Source organism: Lycium barbarum, chromosome 4 (assembly GCF_019175385.1).
Source record: "Lycium barbarum isolate Lr01 chromosome 4, ASM1917538v2, whole genome shotgun sequence".
NCBI classification, from domain to species: Eukaryota; Viridiplantae; Streptophyta; class Magnoliopsida; order Solanales; family Solanaceae; genus Lycium; species Lycium barbarum.
In genome coordinates, this window is record NC_083340.1 from 79,809,289 (window position 1) to 79,814,957 (window position 5,669).

The window sequence follows — 5,669 nt, forward strand, 5'->3', positions numbered from 1 at the left end:
TTTCTAACTAACCAATCATACTCAACATTTAATAGAAGTTTAACAACAGAACGAGCACCACAACTATATCTAACTATGTCAGATTCATATATTATATCCCCGCCCCAATACAATGCAACTCTAACACGACATTCATTTGACATTTTTTAGACTTGCAAAAATACATCACTTTTCAATAAATATTTACTCAATGGTAAGAGCAATTGACAATGAAAAAATCACTAACCTTTTTTCTCCAAATTCATATTGGTGACCATTCAAGATTGTGAATTAAATGATGTACATGTCAATATATTCTGCTCCAGATATAGAGGAATGGGAAAATAATGTTGAAGGCTCTCTAAGGGAAGGCTCCCTCGGATGTATGAGCCCTTAGGTTTGAAAGACTCTGTCTCACTTGTCACATCAGAGCAAAAAAAATTGCTTTTTAAGATTCTTTGATTTTTAAAATTTACACTGAAGGTTCTCTACGATGAATGAGCCTTCCCCAAAGTTTGAAATATCAACTGAAGGCTCATGAATCTCAAAGCACCTTCAGTGTAAATATATTTAACGGACCGTTTGTTTTTAGACGTGAAAATAGTGCACTTAAGGTGCTTTACGCATCGTGCGTTTTCACCATTTTGGTCACAAAAATTCTGACAAACCCATTTATTAGATTTATCCCTAAAAGGACACCATATTGGTCAAAATTTCCGCCACCCACCCACTCCAACTGTTGCCACTTGATATATATTGGAGTTGGTCTATATTCAATATTGTCGTGACGATATTTTCTTCTTCTTTTAGTTTCCTTGAATCTAATAATCCAGAAGTATGCTTGGAAATCATAGAGTATGATTCTCTAATAAAAAGGAAAAAGTAAGTAAATAGAGAGATAAATGCTGGCTTAGCCACTAAGGTCGTCTATATAGTCGATCTAGTGATATTAGTAGAAATCTCTTATCATGCACAAAATTATAAGTACGGTTCAATTCTCACTAGCTCCTTTTTCCTTCCCTGATCCCTACCTAAAAAAAGCACCATCGGTGCACAGAGCATCCCATATTAGCAAAGTTCGATTTAATAGGAAAAAAATTGTTCACCGGCTTAACAAAATTAAACAATCATTCAGTAATAATTTAAACTTGCGTTTGAGTTACATTTGACTCACTACTTCTGTGAATATTTACATATCAGAGATTTCACAGCAATATGCAAGTGAAGAAACCAACGCTTACATTTTTCAAATTAAACAATAAATTACCCAATCAAAACAAAGATAGTAACAAGTAAGTTTTAAAATTCAATTCAAAAACAAAAACAATAAAATACAAGCTAAGTATACTTGAGAGAAGAGAAAATACTTTTGTGATATTTCATTTTCTTCATGCACCAGTTACACATGAGAACATTCTATGACTTCTAAACCTCACAAGTTGTCTATCCTTAGCACTCTTTTCCGGCACATAATCGACGTGAAATGACTGAGTTCTCCGGTGATGGTAGTTCTGATCTCCACCACCATACTCTTTACTATTAACAAGATAACTTTCATCTGGAAAAAAGTCTTCAATATTGTTATAGCTGTTGGTTCCATTGGAGAGGGATTCGTATTTTCGGAGAGTTTTATTCCTTTTAATTGTCTTGCACACCAATGGAATAAGACCTTCCATGGTTGGAACTTGAAAGTGAATTGGAGCAGAGAGAAAAAATGAATTACTTCTGGACTTTAGCTTCTTTTATTTGATATATGTTGGGTTTGGTAGGTGAGTTTGCTAAGTTTTCTTTCTTTTACTAAATAAATAAATGTCTCTTTTTTTAGTATTTCTTTTCAACTGATATTGGTTGGCACACGTAATGTTTGTTTGACTTGAACGTATGTACAAGAGAAGATCCCGGTCATACACTAGTCTTGTATCTAATTTTATGAGTTTAAGTTCGATATTGAAAAACAAATTATACTACTATCAAATTATTTGAAACGTAATTATAGATAACTGTTCACAAGTGAAATTAGTAAGTTAAAAGTAAATTTTTACAGTAGGCTAAATTATACTGATAGTGTACAATTTTGATTACACTATGTTTTATTTGGTTGGTAATAATGAAACCAAATATATTTGTAGGAACAAAGAGAAAGGCAAAATTACTTAGGGAAATGGGTCAGACTGAGGTGTAAGTTAACTCCTTTAATTTATTCATTATTTATTCTTTACAGCTTGCACTACAACAAAATAAATGTGCTTCAGCGGCAATTAATTTGCGGTAATAACTTAATTACCGCTAATTATATTCTAGAATCAATTATTATCGGCAATATCAAACTTTAGCCCTAACATTAAATGCTATTAAAGGCTTTATCGACCTTGGATCTAATGAGATTAACCAATTGCTGGCCTGGTAAATGTTTTTGTGGCAAAAATTATTGCCGCTAAAAGAAAAATATATTGTCACTAAAAGCCTTTTTTGGTGTAATGTTGTGGGTTGATACTGGACTCGATAACTAAAGACTAGTCAATAAAAGCACATTGATCCAGATATATTTTTTGGCCTGCTAGTTTCGGTCACATGGCAGTGATAATCAATTTGTTATTGAACAGATAAGGAACTGACTGGTCGAATGGAATTTTACATGGCATAATAGGCAATCATAAATATGACAAGTATAAACTTCCTAGTAGTCTTTTTAATAATCGAAAGATAAAACTCAAGTTTAACTACTCCACTTTAGAGATAATATATTGTTAAATTTATTTTACATTATTGATTTTTTTTTTTTTTTGGTAAATACATTACTTGTTGATTCATTCTTCCTTGTTAGTTGTATTTTATAATTAAGTAGAATTAACAATAATATCTTTCTTCTATTGACTTTTGGTTCTGCATTGGTGTCTGTTGCCCTATCAATTTGTCCCATAGTCCTCTTTGTCAACTATTACGTAACTGTGAACTCTTATTCTATAAGAAAGGAGTTATCGTTCCATTCTTTTCCTTATCAACAAAAAACATGTGTTAATTTGATTAGCAGCTCTTATTGTTTACCCTAATTAAGAAGTGTTCTAATACTATTCAAATTTGGTTCCTTTCCAGTCTTTCTTACTTTCTCAAGCTGTAAATTCTCCATTTCTATCACAGATATTTTGGTTTTAGACATTTAGTACAACATGCACGTTAATTCAATTCATAATAAGTAAATTAGATGAGTGATTAAAACAGAGTGTTTGACCAATTGATCTTTAGTAGAATTTATAATGGCTGGTGTTGTTAGCCAATCTCATCTTATTTTGGTACCACTTTAATAACTGATTTTCTTTCCACAGAATATTGGAGTTGAATTTACAAAAACAACCTCACTAACCCGTGTATCAAAAGATGTATACTATACTAGAGGCATTTGGCCCGTGCTGAGCTCGGGCCCAAAATTAAAATTAAATGTGTAATTACTTTTTAGTTTTTTCCCGCTTCCTTGTGACATTAAGTTATTGAAAGATTAGTTTGATTTTTTCTGCAAACTCTAGTGCGGCCCCAAAATCAAGATTAAAAGTTACAATTGTAATTTTTTTTCACTCTTTATTACATTAAATTATTGAAAGATTAGTTCGATATTTTTTGCAAATTCTTACAAACTAAAGGCTACCCATATATTTAAATTGCATAAAAATATTTGAAAATTAAACAAAAATTCTTTTTTTGTCCTTACTTTTGACCCCCCCCCCCCCCCCCTTTTTTTTTTTTTACCTTCAAACAAATACATAAAGTCTCTTAATTTTTAACAACATATATCCAATATAACATTTTCTTTCAAAAAATTAGGTAACAATATCTAATACAAATTAGACCAATTTTATCTATTAAATTTTCAAAGTTTCACACTGAACAATTAAAGAGTTGTTAATTAGAGAAATTTCAATTGTTTTGTGCAATACATGTTTTAATTAAGGTAACTGCAAATGTGGTGTATTCTCTCATTCAAATTATGCATAGTGACGTGTTTTTTTTAATTGACATCATCACAGTTCACAATTTCTTAAGCGTTTTAAGAGGACCTTAAAATTTTCTAAATTTACCAAAATTGGTGAGACACCTTAAATAATAAAGAAATAAAATAGGAGTAAAAATAAGTCATATGAACAAGTTATAGTACATCTCATCACCTTCAAGAAGTTAGTCTAAGGGATTTTCTACTATAAAAAAAGGCTTAGAAGTGCCTTAATATTTCTAAAATACCCCATAGTAGAGGAAACAATAAAAGACAAATATAGGGGTAAATTTGGAAGAGGAAACCTTTAGTTGGCAACCTTAGTTGTAATGTAACCAAAAACTCTAACTAAGTACCATAAAAAAGTTAGATTGGCCCTTATTAGATATAGTAATGAGTCAAATGGGCCAGGACATTTAAATTGAGCGAGAGCAAATGTGTTTAATTAGATATACAAACCAAACTCGAAATTTAGCAATGACCGTACGACTAATGGTGCAATTTCCCAAGTAATAGAACATTGAGACAAATGGAAGAATAAGGTGGCGGACCCCAAAAGTTTTTTAGACAGGATCCTCATTTTCTTTTTATTTATTTTTACTCCAGAAATTACTAATAATGGAATTATCAAACACATGAGGTCTCTTTATATTTTATAAACTTCGGGGTTAAGTTTTAATTTTAAAAAAAAAAAAAACCTTTCTCTTTCTCTTTTTCTTTCTTTCTCTCTTTCTTCTTTCACGTTCTTCTTCTCCGAAAACTTTCTTTTACTCCCAAATTCTCTCATTCCTTCATCTTCTATGTGTGTAATTGTCGTTGAAAGCTAAACTTGAAGTATATATACATTTTGGTTGCTGAAAAATGTAAGGAAGGAGTTGGAAGCCATTGACGGCCATTAACAAGCTTCGAAGCTCTAGTTCAAAAATGTGAGTTACCGCAAACGAGCTTCGTTTTGAGTGAGTGATACCTCAAAAAAATTGGAACATCGAGGAGAATTCAGCCTGAAATTTGAAGCAATTTCGTTGAGATTTGACATGATTTTGGATCGATTTTTATAACAACTCTCAAGGTTGAAGAAGATGATTGTTCAAATTTTGGATTACCGCAATCGAGCTCTATTTCACATGGGTGATATCTCAAAAGAACCGGAACGTAGAGGAGAGCTCATATCTGAATTTTGAAGCAGTTTGGTTAAGATTCGACAAGGCTTCGGATCAAATTACAGCAGTTGTTCGTTCAAAATGAAGAAGACGACACTGCCAGAAATAGTCTAGCAGAATTCTTATTCAAGTCTAAAATAGGTTTATTAGCATCCTATAGTTTCTACTAAGCTTCTGCATTTGCTAAATAGGATGCTAATAAACCTATTTTGGACCTGAACAAAGATTCTGCTAGACTATTTCTGGCAGTATCATCTTCTTCCTTTTTGATGAACAACTACTGTAATTTGATACGAAATCATGTCAAATATTATATATATAATAAATATATACATCAATTGTTATATCTAATGTAGCAGCTGCCAATGCCTCAAAAAAATCGGAACATCAAGGAGAATTCATATATAAAATTTGAAGCAATTTCGTTGAGATTTGACGTGATTAAAGGCAATGCAGAAGCTTAGTAGAAACTATAGGATGTTAATAAACCTATTTTAAACCTGAATAAAGACTCTGCTAGACTATTTCTGGCAATTGCGGCTTCTTCA